Raw genomic sequence first — 22751 nt, 5'->3', positions numbered from 1 at the left:
GCTGCTCATTAGAACCAGGGGAACCAGTTTACTCATTAGATTATCAGTTTATTACAAAGGATATTAAAGGATACAAATCAAAAGTCAGATAAGAGATAGACAAGAAGAGGTCTCCAAGAAATGAGCTCCTGTCCTTGTGGAGTTTGGGGCCCAGCACGTGGCATGTGGCAGCATTCTGGTTCCCCAACCTGAAAGCTCTCTGAGCCCTCTCCTTTTTGTTTTTTTCTTTTCAAAGAGGCTTCATTCCATAGGCATGATTGATTAACTCATTGACCGTTGGTGATTGATTCAGCCTCTGGGCCCTCTCCCCTCCTTTGAAATCAGGGAGTGGCACTGCAAGTTCCCACCCTCTAATCTCATGGGGGACCTTCTGGCAACCAGTCCCCATCCTTAGGTGCTTTCCAAAAGTCACCTCAATAACATGGCAAAAGACACATTTATGGCTCTCATTACAGGAAATTCCAAAGATTTTAGGAGCTCTGTGCCAGAACCAGGGACGAAGACCAAATATACATATTTCTTGTTATAAATCTCAGTATCACACACTTTCGGCCTGAAAGAGTTAATGCTGCTTCCTGACTTCATTTCTCCTGCTAGCAAAGCTACTAATGTATTTTTCCAAAGGTGTGACAAGCATGCATGATGTCTTCACAGAAAACTTGCCTGTCTACTGCACAAGGCCCAGTGTCCTGTTATGTGTGATAAAATGTCTGCTTATGCGTGAGGCTAAATATCGAATTTGGCTAAAATGCAGCTGACAGCTACAGCCATAATCCTGAGTGTCTTTCTTTGGGGATTTCATTAATTATATTCAGAACTGGCTAGTAGTAAAAGATTATGTGCTTGGATTTCTCTGGCTTGAAGTTCATTCATCTTGTATTCTGGTACGTTCCTTACGCTTGCCCCAGCCCCCATACACTACTCCAATCACACCTAATCAAAAACCAAACATTTGCAAAACATTAGCCAGATTTATCAATTAGATGTTTCTTTTATATCCCTGTACTTCAGTCAGGAAGATTTTTCTGCTAAGCCAAGTATGTAGAGAAAATGATATTATGAACAATTGTTTCTGGCTGATCATTCATCTATTTATTCTATCTTTCAATCAAAATGCACTGAGTGCTTTTTTGGTCCAGGTGCAATGGCAGGTGCGGGGAATATGTCGGTGAACAGAAACACTCTTGAGATGGCCCTGGCTGAGATGGCACTGCAGTCTAGTGTTTATAGCTGTAGACTTCAGTGTTCTCCAGGATGCCTGTCAGGTCTAACTACTGCACCGTCACCCCAAAGCAGGACTTCCAAAGTCAGTTCAGCTTTATAAACAGGGCTCTGGGGAAACTCGCAATTGCCTGTAGAAATGGTGGCATTGCTGTATCAAAAGTCTGGGTCTGAGTTTTCCCAGTCAGCAGCTTGTGTTTGTGCTGCAATCTGCTGGTATTTTGCATGCAATCAAATCCATTCCATTGCATTTCCTCTGATCCTGCAGCCGGAGAATCGGTCCACAGCAAGTAAATCCCTTTCAAATCAGAAAGGGAATGTGTTCACAAAGGCTTATTTTTGCCAAGAGCATGTTCAAGATCAAGGTCACAGTTCATAAATTCTACTTTGCTTTAACACTTGATAATGCTGTTGTCTCCACAGGAAAGCTTTTGTGGTCTTAACACACAGCAGGCATGACATTTGACTATAACGTCTTGTAATCTTGGATGAATTTGCTGGGAGGCCATGTTCATTTGACCATTTAAGTTCTATGTAACTGCACTGCTGGCTCTTCTCCAGAGATTGATGGGGTCCTCCTTCCCACCAGTCCCGCTGGGATGCCAGAGGCCGGGATCAAGTCCAAGGGAAGAGCAGTCTTACCTTCCCTAGTCCTCTCTGCCTCTCACACTTGCCAAGTCCATTCTGTACGCAAGGCACTGGGGATACAAAGATGGATGAGACATAGCTCTGCCCCGTCTATGAGAGGACCCAGGAAAGGTATCTCATTTTAATATAACATAAAATTCAAAAAAGTTACAAATAATGGCAAAGTCCAGAGTTTGGATTAGGGCTTCAAGATGGGCTGAGAGTCACCTCTAGGAGACCGAGGATGGGTAAACTTCTGTAGCATTATTTGATAATAAAAGCAGGTTTTTACACTTACTGTAAATATAAAGCCAGATCCTGAAACAGATATTAGAACAAATAAATGTAGTAAAGTGATAGAGGGCCCAGGAAGGAAATCTATCAAGATGCGGGGTTCTGGTGAACACAGAGGAGGGAGTGATCAGTTTTCCAAGGGAAACTGCTTGGAGAGGTGATACTTGAGCTGAGTCTTGTGGGATCAACTGTGGTTAAGGGAGTAATTTCAAGTAAAGGGAATAGCATGAATATAGACCAAGACAGGGCACTTAGGAATGGGACAGGATTGTGTATTGGCACATCTCCAGGTTGTTGTTTGATATGCTGGTGCCTAGAGGACACCTAACGGTCATGGGAGAGATGATGGAGGCAGGACCCAGACAATGGAGGATTTTGTAGGTAAGATTGCAAGAAGGAACAGTGTCAGGCATACTCACACAGATCAGAGATCTTACTTAGTAACAAGCTTTACTAATCATTTAAGGAGTATAATTAATCATGAGTCACATGCAAAAGGGAGAGAAATCCAAGATCATCAATGTAGCACCGCAGTCCTTTCTTGCTGAGTCAGGATGCACTGGCCCAGATCAACATATGGGATCTTTAAATAAGGTACATGGCTGAATTATTTACACAAAAGGGAGCTGTTTTGTACTGACAATTTTAATCTCAATTTTCTACTCACATAGTTGCATAGCTTACATGATGTTTTCTAAGGAACCACCTTCCATAAATCCAGTGTTCTGGGTTTGCTTACTATAAACAGTCCTAAACAGTTTGGGTACATCTTGCTAAAAGCATCCCATAGATAAGGCTTCTTCCACTAGAAAATACCATTATGCTTGCTAGGAGGCCTATTATTATGTTATTAGCATGTTTACAAGGAGATTTGGCCTCATTACTCTCTTTCCTTCCTGCGTAATTCCTTCTCTGACCTCCCCACCCAGGAACTAGAGAGAATGCATTGTAGGTTGGCTATGAACCATTTATTTCTCAGCATGCATTTAGACTACAATAAAAGCTGGTGTTGTTTATAACACAGTCCAGAGACCATCTGTATCGCCTGGTTTTCTCGGTAAAATGCATATACCTGGCCCTGGCCTAAGGCCTATGGAATCAGATCTCTAAAGCTGGGGGCCAAGATTTTCATTTTCAAGAAACTCTCAAGGGGTACAAGATGGTAATGTAGGAAGATCCTAAACTCACCTCCTCCCGTGGACACCCTGAATCTACAGCTACATATGGAAAATTTTCCTCTGGAAAAAAACCTAAAAACTAGCTGACTACATATCAAGGAAATGAGGAAAAAACACATTGAAGCATGTAGCAGAGGCTGGGAACAATCTCACCATAAATCCCGCTTCTGGTGTGCAACACACTATCAGAAGGGAAATCAGAAGCCAGAGGTTCTCCTTGTGGAGCAAAGGGTTTGAAGCCCAGATTGGGTACCTCAACTTTTAATACTTGCACATGAGAGACAAGCCCCCAAAACATGTAGTTTTGAAAAACAACAGAGCTCACATCCAGGAGACCCACAACAGAGAAACGGCTCTTAAAGGGCTGACACACTTGGACTCACTCACCCCAGGGCTCAGCACAGATGCAATCAATTGCATCCAGACTTTATGTGAAAGAGGCTGTTTGCTAACCTTAGAGCAACAGGCTGAGGGGCAGGATCTAACAACATACATCTAGGGGCCTGCTGGGATATGCTACAGGGAACAGGAGCTGGCATATACCGTCTTTGGACGTCACCTTTTCATTTATTTATTTTTTTCAAAACTCTAGGCTTTTTTCTTTTCTTTCCCCTCAACGGGGGCTTTTTCTTTTTCTTTCAACCAGGTGCTATTTTTTATGCCCCCCCCCCCCAACCTTGCTTAAGCCAGTTGGTGCCAACTGCACTGTCTCCCTCTGCTGCAATCCAGAGTGCTGGTACTCTGGTTTTTACATCTGGTGCCCCAGTTTTTGCAGATGCTTCCCAGGGGATATGCCTTGATTACTTCACTCTGGAGGCCAGGAGGGCTTGCATTCATGGGTCCCATGGGATGTTGACATTTGGAGACAGAGTTCTGGGCAGGCTATCGCCATCAGGATATTGCACTGACAGCAGACTGAAATACACCCTTAGTCTCTCTGTGAAAGTGGCCTATTTGCTTCTTCTAGATCTTTGGCCTGAGGGGAAGGCTTCAGATTTGGCAAACATCTAGGTCCCTATGGTGTGTTCTCAGAGCACATAGGCCAGTGGATACCAACTTTGCACTCTCCTTCTGTCTCACTAAGATCTCTGGTACCTCCCAGATAAGAGCTTAGCCACTTGTCTGGAGCCCTGATTTTCATGAATGCTACCCCAGGTACAACTCCAGATAGCCTGGCTCTAGTGGCCAGTGGGGTATATGATTGTGATCCTAGAGGACTATATGTATTTGCTTACTTTTAAAGCTGCTATCTGAGGGATTGGCTTCCAATCAGCCTATATCCAGGTGCTGACTGAGATCCTTCCCTTTGGGACACTGACAGGTGTTGACACACCCTCAACTACTGGGAGCTATGAAAAATAAAATAGACTACTTAGGCAATCCCAAAGCTTTGAGAGACAACCAAGAGCTAGAGCAGGGTTGAACAATAAAATGCATCTCCTACATAAGGCCACTCTTTCAAGACTGAGACAGGTGGCTATTTTAGCTCATGTATAGAAACCAACACAGAGAGTCAAGCAAAATGAAGAAAGAGAGGAATGTGGTCCAAACAAAAGAACAAGATAAAATCTCAGAAAAAAATTTAGTGAAATGGAGATAAGTAACTTACCTACTAAATAGTTTAAAATAATGTTCATAAAGATGATCACAGAACTCTAGAGAAGGAAGGATGAACACAGTGAGAACTTCAACAAAGAGATAGAAAATATAACAATGTGCCAAACAGAAGCCATAGAGCTAAAGAATACAATAACTGAACTGAAAAAATGCACTGGAGGGGCTCAACATCAGACTAGATGAAATAGAAGAAAGGATCAGTGAACATAAAGACAGGGCAGAGGAACTCAGCAATCAGAGCAGCAAAAAGAAAAAGAATGAAAAAAGTGAAGATAACAAGGGACATATGGGACAAAATCAAGTAGACCAACACTTACATTATAGTGGTCTCAGAAGGAAAAGAGAAAGCGAAAGGGGCAGAAAAATTATTTAAAGAAATAGTAGCTGAAAACTTCCCTAACCTGGAGAAGAAAAGACACATCTAGACCCAGGAAGTTCAGAAAATTCCAAATAAGATGAATCCAGAGACTCACACCAAAACACATTGTAATTAAAATGTCAAAAGTTAAATACAAGGAGAGAATCTTAAAAGCAGCAAGAAAAAACAACTTGTTATGTACGAGGGAATCCATATAAGATCAGGAGCAGGTTTTTCAGCAGAAACTTTGCAGGCGGAAGGGAGTGCACAATATATTCAAAGTGCTGAAAGAAAAAAATTTCCAACCAAGATCACTTTACCCAGCAACATTAACATTCAGAATTGAAGGAGAAATAAAGAGCAAGTAAAAGCTAAAGGAGTTTATCACCATTAAAACAACCTTGCAAGAAATATTAAAGGGACTTCTTTAAGCTGAGAGGAAGGGGTACTAATTAGTAACAAGAAAACACGTGAAAGTATAAATCTCACTGGTAAAATCAAATATATAGTAAAGGTAGTGGGTTAATCACTTATAAAGCTGGTACAAAGGTTAAAAGGCAAAAGTAGTAAAAATAACTCTAAAAATAATAATTAGTTAAGGGATACATAAGAAAAAGGATGAGAAAAGTGACATGCAAAATATAAAACATGGGGCAGAGAGTAAAATACAGAGCTTTAAATGTTCTCAAACTTGTATTGATGTAAACTTAAAATAGACTGTTATAAGGTGTTATATGTAAGCCTTAAGGTAACTGCAAAACAAAAAACTATAGTAGAAACACAAAAGAGAAAGAGAAAGGAATCTAGTATACCATCAAAGAAAGTCATCAAACCACAAGGGAAGAGAGTACAAGAAGAAGAAAGGCATAGAGAGGATCTACAAAACAGCCAGAAAACAATTAAAAAAATGGCAATAAGTACATGTCTATCAATAATTACTTTAAATGTAAACAGGCTAAATTCAATCAAAAGACATAGAATGGCTGAATGGATCAAAAAAACAAGATCCATTTATATGCTGCATACAAGAGACTCATATCAGATGTAAGGACATACACAGACTGAAAGCGAAGGATGGAAAAAGATATTCCATGCAAATAGAAACCAAAAGAAAGCTCGGATAGCTATACTTATATCAGACAAAACATACTTTAAAACAAAGACTGTAATCAGCGGGAAAGAAGAGCATTACATAATGATAAACGGATCAATCCAAAAACAGAATATAATATTTGTAAATATTTATGCATCCAACATATGAGAACTTAAATATATAAAGCAAATATTAACAGACCTAAAGGAAAAATAGACAATAATACAATAATAATGGGGGACTTTAATACCTCACTTACATCAATGGATAGATCATCCAGTCAATAAGGAAACATCACCCTTAAATGACATGTTAAACCAGATGGACTTAACAGATGTATGCAGAACATTCCACCCAAAAGCAACAGCAAACACGTTCTTTCAAGTGTACATGGAATATTCACCAGGAAAGGTCATATGTTAGGCCACAAAACAACTGTTAATGAATTTAATAATATTGAAATCATTTCAAACAACTTTCCCAACCTCAACGGTATAAAAGTAGAAATCAATTACAAGAAGAAAAATGGAAAATTCACAAATATGTGGAGATTAAACAACATGTTACTGAGCAACCACTGAGTCAAAGAAGAAATCAAATAATACCTTGAGACAAGTGAAAATGGAAATACAAAATACTGAAACTTGTGGGAGCAGAAAAAGCAGTTCTAAGAAGGAAGTTCACCCCAATAAATGCCTAAAACAAGAAATAAGAAAAAGCTCAAATAAACAATCTAACTTTACATCTCAAGGAACTAAAAAAGAAAAAATGAAGCCTAAAGTTAGTAGAGAAAGGAAGTATCAAAGATCAGAACAAAGATAAATGAAATGGAGACTAAAAAGACAATAGATAAGATCAATGAAGTTAAGAGCTGATTCTTTGAAAAGATAAGCAAATTGTTAAAGCTTTAGCAAATTGAATTCAACAAAACATTAAAACGATCACACATCATGATCAAGTGGGATTTATTGCAGGGATGCAAGTATGATTCAATATCTACAAATCAATCAAGGTAACATGCCACGTTAACAAAATGAAGGATAAAGGTCATATGATCATCTCAATACATGTGGGAAAAGCATTTGACAAAATTCAACATTCATTTATAATAATTCTCAATAAAGTGGCTATAGAGAGAATGTACTTCAACATAATAAAGGTCCTATAAGACAAGCTCACAGCTAACATCATACACAATGGTGAAAGGCTGAAACCTTTTCCTCTAAGCTCAAGAACAAGACAAGGATGCTCACTCTTGCCACTTTTACTCAACATAGTATTGAAAGTCCTAGTCAGAGCAATTAGGCAAGAAAAGGAAATAAAAGGGATCCAAACTGGAAAGAAGTAAAATTGTCACTATTTGCAGATAACATGATATTATATATAGAACATTTTAAAGACTTAACCAAAAATCTGTTAGAACAAATAAATAAATTCAGTAAAGTTGCAGGATACAAAATCAATATACAAAAATTTGTTGCATTTCTATACACTAATAACAAACTAGCAGACAGAGAAATTAAGGAAACAATACCAGTTCCAGTTGTGAATCAAAAATGCTAAAATACCCAGGAATAAATTTAACCAAGGAGGTAAAAGACCTGTACACTGAAAAGTATGAGACATTAATGAAAGAAATTGAAGATGACACAAATAAATGGAAACTATTCCATAATTATGGATTGGAAGAATTAATATTGTTAAAATGTCCATACTACCCAAAACAATCTACAGATTCAATGTAATCTCTATAAAAATTTCAATGGCATTTTTCACAGAAACAGAGCAAACAATCCTAAAATTTGTATGGAACCACAAAAGACCCTGAATAGCCAAAACAATCTTGAGGAAAAAGAACAAAGCTGGAGGCATCACACTCCGTGATTTTAAACTAAATTACAAAGCTACAGTAATCAAAACAGTATGGTATTGGCATAAAAACAGACGTATAGATCAATGGAACAGAATAGAACACCCAGAAATAGACCCATTGCATATATGATCAATTAATTATGACAGAGGAGCCAAGAATACACAATTGAGAAAGGACAGTCTCTATAATAAATGGTGTGGAGAAAACTGGGCAGATACATGCAGAAGAATGAAACTAAACCACTATCTTATACCATACACAAAAATTAACTGAAAATGGATTAAAGACTTGAATGTGAAACCTGAAACCATAAAACCCCTAGAAGAAAACATAGATGTAAGTTCCTTGATATCAGTCTTAGTGATAACTTTTTGGATCTGACACTAAAAGCAAAGGCAACAAAGGAAAAAATAAATAAGTTCAACTACATCAAACCAAAAAGCTTCTGTGCAGCAAAGGAAACAATCAACAAATTGAAAAGTTAATCTACTGAATTGGAGAAAATACTTTGAAATCATATATATGATCAGAGTCTAATAACGCGAAATATATCAAGAACTCATACAACTCAATAGCAAAAAACCCTGACAATCCAATTTAAAAATGTGCCGAGGATCTGAATAGACATTTTCCCAAAGCAGACATACAGACAGCCAATAGGTACATGAAAAAATGCTCACTATCACTAATCATCAGGGAAATGCCAATCAAACCCACAATCAAATATCATCTCACACCTTTTAGAATGGCTGTTATCAAAAAGACAAGAAATAACAGTGTTTTTGGGAACGTGGATAAAAAAGAACGCTTCTGCAGTGTTGGTAGGAATGTAAATCAATAAAAGATGCACCATCATATTTATTGCAGCATTATTTACAATAGCCAAAATATGAAAACAACCTAAGTGTCCATTGATGGATGAATGGAGAAAGAATATGTGAGATATATATATATATATATATACACACACACACACACCCCAGAATATTATTTAGCCATAAAAAAGAAAAAAAAAATGCCATTTGTGACAACATGGATGACATCATGGCCATTATGCTAAGTGAAATAAGTCAGAGAAAGGGAAATCCTATGTGATCTCACTTAATGTGGAACTGAAAAAAAACCCTCACAGATATAGAGAAGAGATTGGTGGTTATGAGAGGTGGGTGGTGGGGGATGGGCAAAATGGGTGAAGTGAGTCAAAAGGTACAAACTTCCAATTGTAAAATAAATAAGTCACAGGGATGTAATGTAGAGCATGGTGACTGTAGTTAATAATACTGTATTGCATATTTGAAAGTTGGTAAGATCTTACCAACTTTCAAAGTTGGAGAAGATCTTAAAAGTTCTTATCAAAAGAAAAAGAAATTTTGTTTACTATGTATGGTGATTGATGTCAACTAGACCTGTCATGGTGAACATTTTGCAATATATACAAATATTGAACCATTGTGTTGTACACCTGAAACTAATATAATGTTCTTTGTCAATTATACCTCAAGGAAAAATAAAGAAGCTCGCAAGATAATTCTTATGCAAGCTAATATTTGAGATTTCAGTAATAAATGTTGGAGACATTTGAAGTGAGTTTCAATGTTTGAACTGGGGGGAATTATGAGACATCCAGCAGCGTAAACTAAATGAAACAAAGTTAGTACTGAAAACCTAGAAACCAATCTGGGAGATAAGGAATAAGAAGTCTAGGGCATCGTGTCTGCCTAAAACTATTGGAGTGAAAAAGGTGCATTATTTCTTATTGTAGTCAGAGCTCTGACAATGCCGTTGGCTTTGAGGATATTAACTTTTCAGGGGAACTGGAACACTCATTCATCATTAGCATTTTACGGTTATTCTTCATGACAAATTGGAATGAGCTATGATATATAACACCATCTTTTAATTCCAATAAAACAATTGAAATTTGCTTCAAACATGGTTTTAAAGATAAATTCAAATATTCTAGAGCGGATATTTCTAAAATCCCCTTGTTGGATTATTTCTAAGTATATTTAGAGATAAACCCAGTTTTCTTGAGTGAGGGACTACTGCAGAAATGTTAAGTGGAACAGGCATTAGGCCCTAATACTTAGTCCATCATTTGTTTTAGTCTAGTGGCACTGAGAGAAATTAAGGCAGCAGTGAGAATAAAAATATATCAACATCTACAATATATTCTGTCAGCCAAACTCATGGGCTTTCTAGCTGGTCAGCCACAGATCAAATTCCAAGATCTACCGTATTCTCATTTCATGACAATAGTTAATTTAACCTTTCTGAGCATTGGTTTCCACCTATGTAAACTGAAGTTAGTTAATAAAACCTACCTTTAAATGTTGAGAGCTTCAGATGAGAGCATCCATGTAAAGCAGAGAAACCAGAGCAGCACTGAGCATATAGTAAGTATTCAACAAATGGTAGCTACTGTTAGGGTCATCAGACATGTATATGCAGGACATGTGGTTTTAACCTGCGTAATAAATTTTTCTCTTCTGTAGTAGACAACATGCTTCTTTTCTTAATCCACTACCCCTTCCCTCATTCCTTGTTTTCTTGGTAGGGCTGTCAATCAAGTTACCTCCTCTTCTCTGGCTGAGAAGTGTGTGCTTGACCAACAGAAATTCACTCACAATCCCCCTATAAGGAATTGAATTTTAAGAGCAGAATATGTTTGGAAAAGAACCATTTTAAGACAGTCTTTGAAAAACTTGTCCATAATTCCTTCAACCATGTTCCTTGATAATGGCTGCATTTCTATCCTTTGTTAGATTTGATGAGCTACCCAATTTTCTTTAGCACTTTCAATTGTGTTTTCAAGAGAATTGGTTTCTGACACTTATAACCAAAGGACTCCCAATAATATATCAGTATTAATGTTTAGATGGTTACCAATTGACTCTGTATATCCTCATATGGTTTTTATAAATTTTAGATTTTCATTTGTGCAGTTTTTATTCCTACTCTTTCTTTTAATATTATATAAATTTATTCTAATATTATTAAAATATTTTACAAGCATCGTTTTTAACGGCTATCTGCTATTCCACTGTACATTTCTACTGCAGTTTACTTAATTACTTCCCTATGTCAGATATTTCAGGTGTTACCAGTTTATGCTATTGTAAATAAAGTATAGGAATGTTTGATGACTAATTTAAGCGCAGCCTAGCCAAGGATGAATCTTCTCTTTTAAACATAGACCAAATCAGGGAAGAGTGAGTAAAATTGGAAATCCCTCAACCTTGCACTAAACAGTGGGACATGCTCTAAACATCACAGACTTTCTCATGTCCCGTTCATCTGGCCTTAGTAAGGTACCAACCACATGTTCCATTTATCTGGAGTCTGACTATAACAAGAATATAGACAAATATTTGAAAGTACTTTTATAATTTACAATAATAAACATATTTCAATAGACAAGTATTGAATGCTGAAATGTCCTGATACCTACCAAAAATAATCTCTAATTTTGAATTTTTTTTATCCTCAGATAGACCATCACAGAAAGTAGTGCAGGTGATGCTATTTGTTTGTACCAACTCTGCCTGTACTTTTAAAGCTGGCTTTGTACCAAAGAATCCAAGTACAGAATACAGAAGCCGAGACAGTCAGTCTTGTGAAGAGGTTGCACTAAGTTGCATATCCTGAAACCAAGATATGTTTCAGGAAATAATGATCCCAAATAAAATTAATCTTGTAATCATCCTACATAGATTTATGGGCGTGTCTTCTTTATGCTTCTAAATTATAATAGTTTCATGCTTTGGAATTCTCAGTTCTTTCTGAAACCTGAACCCAGAAAGATGATTATTTTTTTCCTTGTAGATATAGACACTCAGTGTTCTAGGTGGCTTATTACACATATGAAATCACAGAAACCTGTCAGAGTTCATATAGTATGCCATTTTTGAAAAATTACAGTGTAAGTTTTTATGTCAGTAGGAGAAAGTGATTTGAGTTTGCTATTGTTTGAGGTTTCTTTAAAGTTCTAGAAATCTTAATAGTACATTTTATTAAAACAATGAAAACAGCCTCTTGCAACATAGTCCTTGTAATTAGTATATTTACTAGGCATCATAAATTCATTTCAGTATTAACTCAAATTCAAATTAACTTCATTATCATCCATTTGAAAAACAATAACACTTTTATGTCCTGGGATAGTATAATGAGATTAAGTGAATCCAATTTGATTTGGTGATTAGATTTCCCAAAGCCAGGTCTATTTTTCTTGGCATGTGTTACCCCCTTGCCTCTTTCTTTTGATAGCTTGATATTTTTCTTTTTGTCCATGAACCTAATACCCATGAACACGTTTGCTTAGTGTCACCAATTTTAACATAATGTCATTACCTGATTTGTCAGTTTGTTACTTTCAAACATCTCTTTAATCACTATTAGAAAGTGTTGAACCCCTGATACACTTAAATTAGCTGTTTCCAAGTGTTTTGTTCACAAGACCCCTTTAAACTCCTATAAATTTTTGAGGACCCCGAAAAAGCTTTAGTTCATATATCTGTTGATATTTACCAAATTAAAAATTAAACCTGATAAGAAATTGAGTAATTTATTTAATTCATGTAAACCCATTACATGTTAACATTAATAGTTAAATGAAAGATAAAACTATATTCTAAAGCAAACAATTAGTGAGAAGAGTGGCATTATTTTATATCTTTGTGAATCTCAGCTGGACTCCCATCTATTTCTGCCTTCAGTATGTTGAAGTAAATGAAGAAAATGTGCCCTCACACACACAGGTGGTTGGACAAGGGAAAAGATAATTTAATATCCCATTCAGAATTAATTGTGGATAATCATCTTTGATACTACAACAGAACTTGACAAATGGTAGTTTCTTAAATGTTAGTTGCAGTGTAGAATTTGAAATCCTATCAATGTATTCATTAATATCTTTTGATCTCTCTTGCATTTTAAATGGATCTTTTATCCATACACAATTTTGTAGCATCATACATTGGTTTTTTGGAGGATACTTGGTTCACTCTGTTATGTGCATTGTTAAAGAAAAGATTATTCTGAGACTTGTTAAAATGGTAAGGAAGACTTTATTCAGGACCATTGCAGTAAGTGTCAAGACTATTGCAATAGGGGAGAGAGATCAGGCTCAATTTCAAATACAGTAAAGACAGCTGGGGATTTATAGTCGATGAGCAGAGTAAGGGAGATCAGTGGATGAAACATTGCTATGAGAAGTAATCAAGGGTATGGGGATTCTTGCTTATCTGACTTAGGAATTTTGCTGAAGGCAGGTCAGAGACTTAGGCACCAAAGGCAGGGGATGTGGAACTTAATCAGATAGAAAGAAGTTGGGGATTCTTGCTAAACTGACTTAGTAATATTCTTGCCAAAACTGAGCTACGCAGGCCCAGCAACAATGGGGGCCAAGGTCAAGGTCTAGTTAAGAAGAAGGCTCAGAAGTGCCTGACTGATGCTTGTTAAGGAGAGATTCTTTGTCAATGCCTCTCAAATATTGCCACATTTTAATATATAATTTCAGAAAAATCACAATTGTTAATATCACAACTAAACTCATAGGAAAAATGTTCAAGTATTTGGAAGCTGTCAAACTGACAGTAGTTGAGTTTTCCAATATTCTGATTTCTACTTTGAAGATCAAATTTTCTAACTGGCAAAAAATAGTGTTAATTTTTTCCTTGAGGTGACAGGTTCACTTTATTATTTTTTTAGAAAATGTCAAATGTCCAATGCTGAATAATCATACTTTGTCTATTGCTGTTCTTTCAAGTAAAAATGGCATTCCTGAGAAAAGTGGCTAGTTCAACTGACAACCAAAACAATTGTGCAGGAGCTCCCTCTCTCGAGACAACCATCACACTTCAATATGCACAGTGTTTATGCGTACTCCCAGGGGTGTCACATAAATGTGAAAAAGATATGCGTGCAAGGATTAAGGTTTAACAATTTTTACTGCATCAAGGCGAGTCTTATGTGAAACTGGCATTTTTTTAATGCAAGTGCATTTTGATGAAGATATATTGAATAGCAGCACAGTTGGGTGTAGCTGTTTTGAGTCACGCTAGGGTGCCAGCAGTTTTACCCACCTTTGCTTTTGCGCCAGTTAGTGCCAATGTCAACCAGTGAAAAAGTAACCACAACAGAATATTATTAGCAAAATAGTTTTGACCTCATGGACCCTCTGAAAGCGTCTTGAGGACCCCCAGGGTCTTCAAAACACAATTTGAGAACTGCTGATTTAGATTAGCAAAATTTGGGAAATGATTTATATTATACCATCATGTGCTAATCTTTAATTTTAATAATTTATGGGGGGGTCCCTAGGCTCAAGTTTTGCTACTCTAACCCCATTAAAATTTTTCTTAATGCACGTTTGTGTGTGCGTAGAAAGAGAAAATAAAAGACACAGAGAGAGAAAGTGAAAGAGAAAGATACAGAGTGAGAATGTACAAAAAGCTGTCTTAAAGGAAAAGTGACCAACTAAGAGGTGTCAGTTTCTTTATTTTGAGACCTGCTGTTTTATATTCAGACCTGCTGTTTGCCTTAGCCTGGCTCTTGATAAAAGTAGAACCTGAGACAAAGGCTTGCATGTAGGCAATTTATTTGGGAGTATGATGCTCAGGAAAGGAAGGAAAGCTAATAAGATGCAGTTTTGATTTTTGAGATGGCTCCCCATCCTCGTTTCTAAGAGACCATTGCTCTATCTTACCAGGACCTTCTGAAGATCCTTTAAATCATTTGCCTAAGAGAAGAAAGGAGAAGCATTTATCCCATGAATCCATGCTCCATTGCTCAAGGGTGGCCCCATAGGCATTTACCCCTGTATCTTTATATTACTTCTGTGTTGATCATGGGTGACTGAATTGTAGTTCTTACCTGAGTCCCATGTTATGGCACTACAGAAATCTAAGGGCTGGAGGGGAGAGGTATGAGGAGGAGGCTGGAAGCCACTCAGTGGCCAGAATAAGACATGAAGCTGAGTGTGTGCAAAAGGTGTTCAATATTGTGCTTTTGGCCTACTTACATGACTATGGGCCTATAGCCCTCATTAGGACCACCCAGTGAAGCCTCTATCCCCATGCTAAGTCTTAGCCTAGCTGTCAGAAGTATAAAGCTGAGCTGAAGTCTCTGAAGTAATATACGCATGTAAAACTGCCTGGCCCAGAGTAGGCACTCAGTCAATGCGAGTGATGTGAGAAGTTGCACACCCCCTAAGCTAGAGACATCTGAGTATATAGAACAAGCCACTCTGATATAAATAGTGTAAACTTGTAGGAGAGTTTAAATTTGGTTGGCTATAGTGATACTGTGATTTATAATAAGAAATATATATATTTGGTCTTCGTCCTTGTTCCTGGCACAGAGCTCTTGAAACCCTTAGAATTTCCTATGATGAGAGTTATGTAAAGAGATCCTGTGCTATGTTAATGAGGTAACTTTTGGAAAGTACCTAAGGACAGGGTTGGGGGCGGGGGTGCTGGTTGCTAGGAGAACAAACTATGTGATTAGAGGGTAGGAACTTTCAGTCCCCCCACCTCCTCACCCCCACCTCCTGGGAGGAGATATGGGCTAGAGATTGAATTCAATCACCTATGGTCATTGATTTAATCAATCATGCATATGTAATAGGCCTTTATAAGGACTCACAAGGATGGGGTCTAGAGAGCTTCCAGGTTTGTGAACACATGGAGATTTGGAGAGAGTGCAGTGCTTGGTGAGAGCACGGAAGCTCCACATTCCCTTTCCCCATACCTTGCCCTGTGCATCTCTTCCATCTGGCTGTTCCTGAGTTATATCCTTTTATAATAAACTGGTAATTTAGTAAGTAAAGTGTTTCTCTGAGTTCTATGAGCCACTTTATCAAATTAATTGAACTCAAGGAGGGGATTATGGAGACCTCTGATTTATAGCTGGTCAGACAGAAGCATGGGTGACAACACGGACTTGCAATTGGTGATTGGCTTCTGAAGTGGTGTGGGGAGGGGCTTGCAGTCTTGTGGGACTTAACCTGTGCCATCTGACGCTGAGCTGTATTGTAGGACACTCAGCTGACGTTGGAGAAATGCTTGGTGTGGGGAAAAAATCCACACGTTGGAATTGGTGTCAGAATTGTACTACGTGAAAGAAACAAAAAAACCCAGACTACTCTACCAAAACAACCCGCAAAAATATTCATACCTGCTATCTTTTGGATGGATTCATACAATTTTTATTTTCTAAACATACATAGAAGTAGTAGCTAAAACTTGTGGTGTTTTGAGCTTGATCTGCCCACCATTGATAACAGGATGCCTGGATACTGCTGAGTTGTCTCTAATTTACACTAAAATATTACTCTTTGGCTTCAGTGGTCCAATCTCCTAATTTAAGGAGGCTTAAAAATGACCATTTTTACTACTCTTTGAAACAGTAGCCCTTGTTTAGGAATTTACTTTAAGAAATTATTCAGAGACGAGTTCATAAATTTATGTATGAGGAAGAATTATTTCAATGTAACTCAGAATCACAACAATTTGGAAACAACCTAAGTGTTCCCCCAAAATAGGAAAATTTTTAGATAATTTATGGTAAATGGTATCATGAGATATTTCGCAGACATTAAAATATTGTTTTGAAAGATGTAGAAATCCTCATAATCTAAGTGACCTAATATAAATGTAGGGTATAAAATTACATATTCAAGATAATTGACGTGATGAAAAAATTATGTGCAAAGAAGCTAAGAAGAAAAAATGCATAAACTTTAACACAGCTTGCCTCAAAGTAATAGGATCCTGGATGATTTGTATTTTATATTATGTTTGCCAGTATTTTCCCTATACCTTATTGTGAGTATGTGATACATTATCACCGGGAAAAAAAGAGAGATGTTAATAAAATACTGGATGGAAAAGCTAAAAACAGGGTGGCAAACATTGAATAACCACTGTGATTGAGAGATCAAAAGCAATTCAAGAGATATTAAATATTTAACACTCCAGCCTACTTTTCATTGACTTCTTTCTGTCACTCATGTCAAGCTTAGGCTTTGTTAGGAATTTTTCTTCCAGCAGAGTGCATTGTAGTAGAGCTAATCAAAGCATTTGTACCCTGACTCTCCTAGAAGGCTGCCTGTCTCTGTTTCTGCCAGTTTGGGGCAGGCTGCATCATCATTTCTGAACTTTCAGGCTCCAACAGCTATTTCTGCCTGTGTAATGGTCAGGAGGAAATTCTGGACAGAGTTGTTAGACTCCACTGTAGAGGCTTTTCCTCAGACCCATCTGATGCTACTGCTGTACCACAAGGTCCTGGTGGGACACAAGTGTATCACACAAGGCCGGAAAAAGCCTGTATGGTCAGTCATCACTGCTGAATGAATTTAGTCTATTTCTTCTTCTGTATTCACACTCTGCCCTATGAAGGGATGCTCTGCCATCATGTCCCCATATCAGCTGGAAAGGCACTAGCTCAATCCATTACTGAAAAGAATGCTATATTTCACCTATGTGAGTATTGTTTGGAATACTCAAAATCCAGAAGACAGTTTAAACATTTCTTTACTCTTCTTTTCAAGGCTGCCCTTCTGCCCATGACCTGCCTGTCTATCTGGGGGCACCCTCATGTCCTTCTTGCTTGACTCCCTTTCCTCCTTCTTTTATAATCCATTTCCCTCTTAGATCTGGCTTCTTAATTTTGTTGCCATCTCTTATAGATGAGCTGGAAAGTTTCTTACATGAAGTTGCCCCAATAAAATCAATTTGCAACATTCTTCAGAGTGGACCTATAACATAAATATTTCCCTTGCTAAAATTGATCACTTCTTCTAGAGTATTTCTCTGACATACAGAGAGGAAAAATTAGTACCATAGTGGATAGCACAGCTGTTTTAGAGACTCAAAAATATCATTCCACTGAACAATCCTAAAATTGTATGGAACCACAAAAGACCCTGAAGAGCCAAAACAATCTTGAGAAAGAAGAACAAAACTGGAGGGATCACGTTCCCTAATTTCAAACTATAGTACAAAGCTATAGCAATCAAAACTGTATGGTATTTGCATAAAAACAGACAAATAGATCAATGGAACAGAATTGAGAGCACAGAAATAAACCCATGCCTATATGGCCAATTAATTTACAACAAAGGAGCTAAGGATATACAATGGGGAAAGTACAATATCTTCAATAAATGGAAAAGTAGACAGCCATATGAAAAAGAATGAAATTAGACCACTATCTAACAACATACACAAAATTTAATTCAAAATGGCTTAAAGACTTTACTGTGAGACCTGAAAGAACAAAACTCCTAGATGGTACGCTCCTTGACATCAGTCTTGGTGATGATTTTTTGGATCTTACATCAAAAGCAAAGACAAGAAAAGCAAAAATAAACAAGTGGGACTCAGATAAAAAGCTTCTGCACAGCAAAGGAAACCATCAACAAAATGAAAAGGCAATGTACTGAATGGGAGAAAATATTTGCAAATGATGTATGTAATAAACAGCTAATGTCCAAAATATGTAAAGAACTCATGTAACTCAATAGCAAAAGAAAAAATTTTAATTTAAAAATGGGCAGAAGATTTGAATTGACATTTTTCCAAAGAAGACATACAGGTGGCCACAGGTGTGTGGAAAGTTGCTCCATAGCATTGATAGTCAAGGAAATGCAAATTGAAATCACAGTGAGATATAACTTCATGCCCATTAGAAGGGCTATTATCAAAAAGACAAGAAATAACAAGTGTTGGCGAGGATGTGGAGAAAAGGGAACACTTGTGCACTGTTGGTGGGAATGTAAATTGGTGCAGCTACTGTGGAAAACAGTATGGAGGTTACTCAAAAAATTAAAAGTAGAACTACCATATGATCCAGCATTTTTACTTCTAGGTTTTAGCCAAAGAAAACAAAAACTCTAACTCAAATAGATATATGCACTCCCATGTTCATAGCAGCATTATTTACAATAGCCTAGACATGGAAACAGCTTAAGTGTCAAACAATGGATGAATGGATAAAGAAAAGGATACAGATATACACACAAGAGAATAATATTCAACCATAAAAAAGAATGAAATCTTGCCATTGGCAAAAACATGAAGGTCATTGTACTAAGTGAAATAAATCAGAGAGAGAAAGACAAATGCCATATGATCTCACTTACATGCGGAATCTTAACAACAATAACAAAAAACCCAAACAACCAAAACACCAGGCTTATAGATACAGAAAACAGATTGGTGGTTGCCAGAAGCCAGGGCTGGAGGGTGGGCAAAATGAGGGGATGAGGTCAAAAGGTACAAACTTCCATTTATATGATAATTCATGGGGATGTAATATGCAGCATGGCGACTGTAGTTAATGATACTGTATTTCATATTTAAAATGTGGTAAGAAAGTACATCATAAAAGTTCTCAAAAACAAAACCAAGCATTTCACTTAAAACAGGACCTTAGTTTCCATAGTCCCTCACTTCTTGATCAAATCATGATTAATGTTGCTTAAAGGAGCATAGGCAGAATTCCTTAATAATTTGCAAGAATGGATATTTCCCCACAAATGTATATTGATTTTCTAAAAGTAACCCTTGTATGAAAATTTGGGGTTGAAGAACTAAAAAATATATAGGCTTTTATTTTTTATGATTTTTCTTTTTCTTTTCTTTTTTTGAGGAAGATTAACCCTGAGCTAACTGCTGTCAATCCTCCTCTTTTTGCTGAGGAAGACTGGCGCTGAGCTAACATCCATGCCCATCTTCCTCTACTTTATATGTGGGACGCCTGCCAAAGCATGGTTTGCCAAGTGGTGCCATGTCCGCACCCAGGAACCGAACTGGTGAACCCCAGGCTGCCGAAGGGGACGTGTGCACTTAACCGCTGCGCCACCTGGCTGACCCCTAGGCTTTTCTGTATAAGTTGAGAAACCATACTTGGCGACAAACTCATGATTGAAATTTCTTATATACACATATATTTTTTACATTCATCAAATAATAAAGATACAACATAAATAAAGAGAAGGCAATATTACCTGAAATTAGCAATGGCTACTTAGGATTTCTGCAATGTTAAAAACAAAAACCTTTGAGGATTTTCCTCCTCCAAATGTTCAGAATCTTTGTGTAACAAGTGTTTCCTCTTATGGGGAGATAAAAACCAGAGACTGTTTTGTATTATCCATTGTCTCCTGATTGGGCTATACTGAACATATGTGGGTGGAGGCAGTATGAGGAAGGGCGTCAACAGCGTCTGCCAGCTAAAGGAGGCTGAAGTGGAAAGACATGGGGGTTCTTTGGAATACTAATTCACAATTACGAGACCCTTATGGTTGAGGCCTGCATTTGCACATCATGCATAGATAACCTCCTCAGAATGGTCAGTAGCATTTATCTGTGCTCCTTTTACGACTTTCGCTATGTTCTGCTTTCTGGTATAGGTGTTGGTCTACTTTGTCACAGTCACTAGATAGTCAAGGGAACAGCTTACCCAACCATATGGGTGCCCCTCATCTTTGTTTACTAATTCATAGAGTAAAGGTTACATCAAGGAGCCAGACCCATGATATTTATTCCTCAGGTATTAAACTAGTTTTAATGGCAGTAGCCAAGATACATCTTCAAGCTCTTCAAATCCAACTACAATTTGAGGTACACTTTAAGGCAGCTGGCATGTCTAAGGAATGCTGTGTAGTGTGATTTTCAAACCACACTGGAAATATGCTCATCAGTCTTGTTGCATAATTTTATAGCTACCCAGTGGTTCTTCCCACTCCCTAGCACCTCCACTGCTCAAGTAAGTCTGTTTCTGGGGCACTTGCTAGTCCTCCAAAGATCAAAGGGAGCCTGGGCCTTGCCATAGGCATGAATCATTATTAGAGAGACACTTCCTTAACCCTTCACGTTTATATTCCCAGTTGTATACTGTACACACTGAAGATTCTAGACACACCAGGTAAGAAGTTTTTATACAGAGCATAAAGAAACGTAATAACCAAAATGGGCTAAGCTCTGTCCATGGATGATCTTCTTTATTCCTCACAACAGTCTTGTGAGGGACTATGGTACTAATTTTATTTGATGAAGAAACTGAAGCTCAGAGAAATTAAATAACTTACCTGAATTCACTTATCCAGAAACTATAAACCAGAATCTTCTGATGAGAAAAGCTAGATTTTTAACTACTTTGTTATACTTCCAACTACTTTAGAGGTTAATATAATTTTATAAATTCAGAAGTCAGAAGCATCTTATCTATAGCATGTTCAGCAAATGACCTCTCATGCTCTCATTGATTATATCATGTGATGGGGTAAAATATCCAAAAGGCAGGCTTCCAGGATGGAAAAGTTATACCTACAGAGAGATGTTATACTGACTTGCGACCACCCTGAAATTTCTATGTAGAGCTCCATGTTTTGCCTTTTGTATATAAACAGAATAAATTAAATCTTTCTTTTCTGTGTGACCAAGCATTACGATGAAAGACAATTCTCATACTTTCATAACCTTCCTCTAATCTGACCCCAGCTAAAGTTCTCTTCTCTGAGATTTAAACATTCCCAGGTTATTCGGGTGTGCTCCAGAGGCCATCACTGAGTTTGAGCACCTTTCTATCAGTCTGGGAACCTTTATCTGGTTATGTTATAGATTAACAAAAATATTCTCTATTATGATGCTCCAAACTGGACATAATACCTAAGTGTTATTGGATCAGTGTAAAACAGGAGTGATAGGATGATTTGGTGAATTATGATCCCTGTTTGTCATTTAGAGCTAGTTATGCTTCCTGCCCAATTTTATCAAATAGTTATGCCAGGGAGGGTTGACTTCAGTGACTTACATTCCCAGTTATGGACAAGATGTTTCCTTCTGGAGGGTATTGTCTTCTTACCTTCTTTAGTCAATATCTGCTCTCTGGATTAAATGTAAAAATCAATCCCCACTCAAAAGGATGCAGAATTTAATAACAATATTTTTTTTTGTAAAACAGACATGAAATTTAATCCTCACTTGGCTACTTACTACATCTATGACCTTGGAAAATTATGTAACCTCCTTAGGCTCCAGCTTCCTCATCTGTAAAATGGAGATTCTGATCCTTTCCTTTTGGTGGTGTTGTGCAGGTTAAATTAGAAATTAAATTAAATTAAAAGGCTTATCTCAGTGTCTGACACATAGTAAGAAGTAATAAAAAAGGGGGCTGTTAATTTTTAATTCAAAATAGTTGAAACAATTATTCCCCAGCAACTAGGTGAATATGTAGTCAAACACAATTTATACAGGAATGAACACAATCACAGAGCACTAATCAAGCATGCATTGCCACCATTGCTAATAATACATTCCTTCAATTCTCAAGGCTTTATTAAAGAGATACAAAACAAGGTCCCTGGTGCATCTACATATTTATACACATATTTATATATAGCCTAGTTACTGAGTTTTAAATTTTCCAGCTATTCTTTCTTAATTACTCTGTACAATGACTACATATAATCAGTTATTGGGA

The sequence above is a fragment of the Equus caballus genome, chromosome 16 (genome assembly GCF_041296265.1).
Source record: "Equus caballus isolate H_3958 breed thoroughbred chromosome 16, TB-T2T, whole genome shotgun sequence".
Classification (NCBI taxonomy): Eukaryota; Metazoa; Chordata; class Mammalia; order Perissodactyla; family Equidae; genus Equus; species Equus caballus.
Note: the sequence above shows the minus strand (reverse complement) of the source record.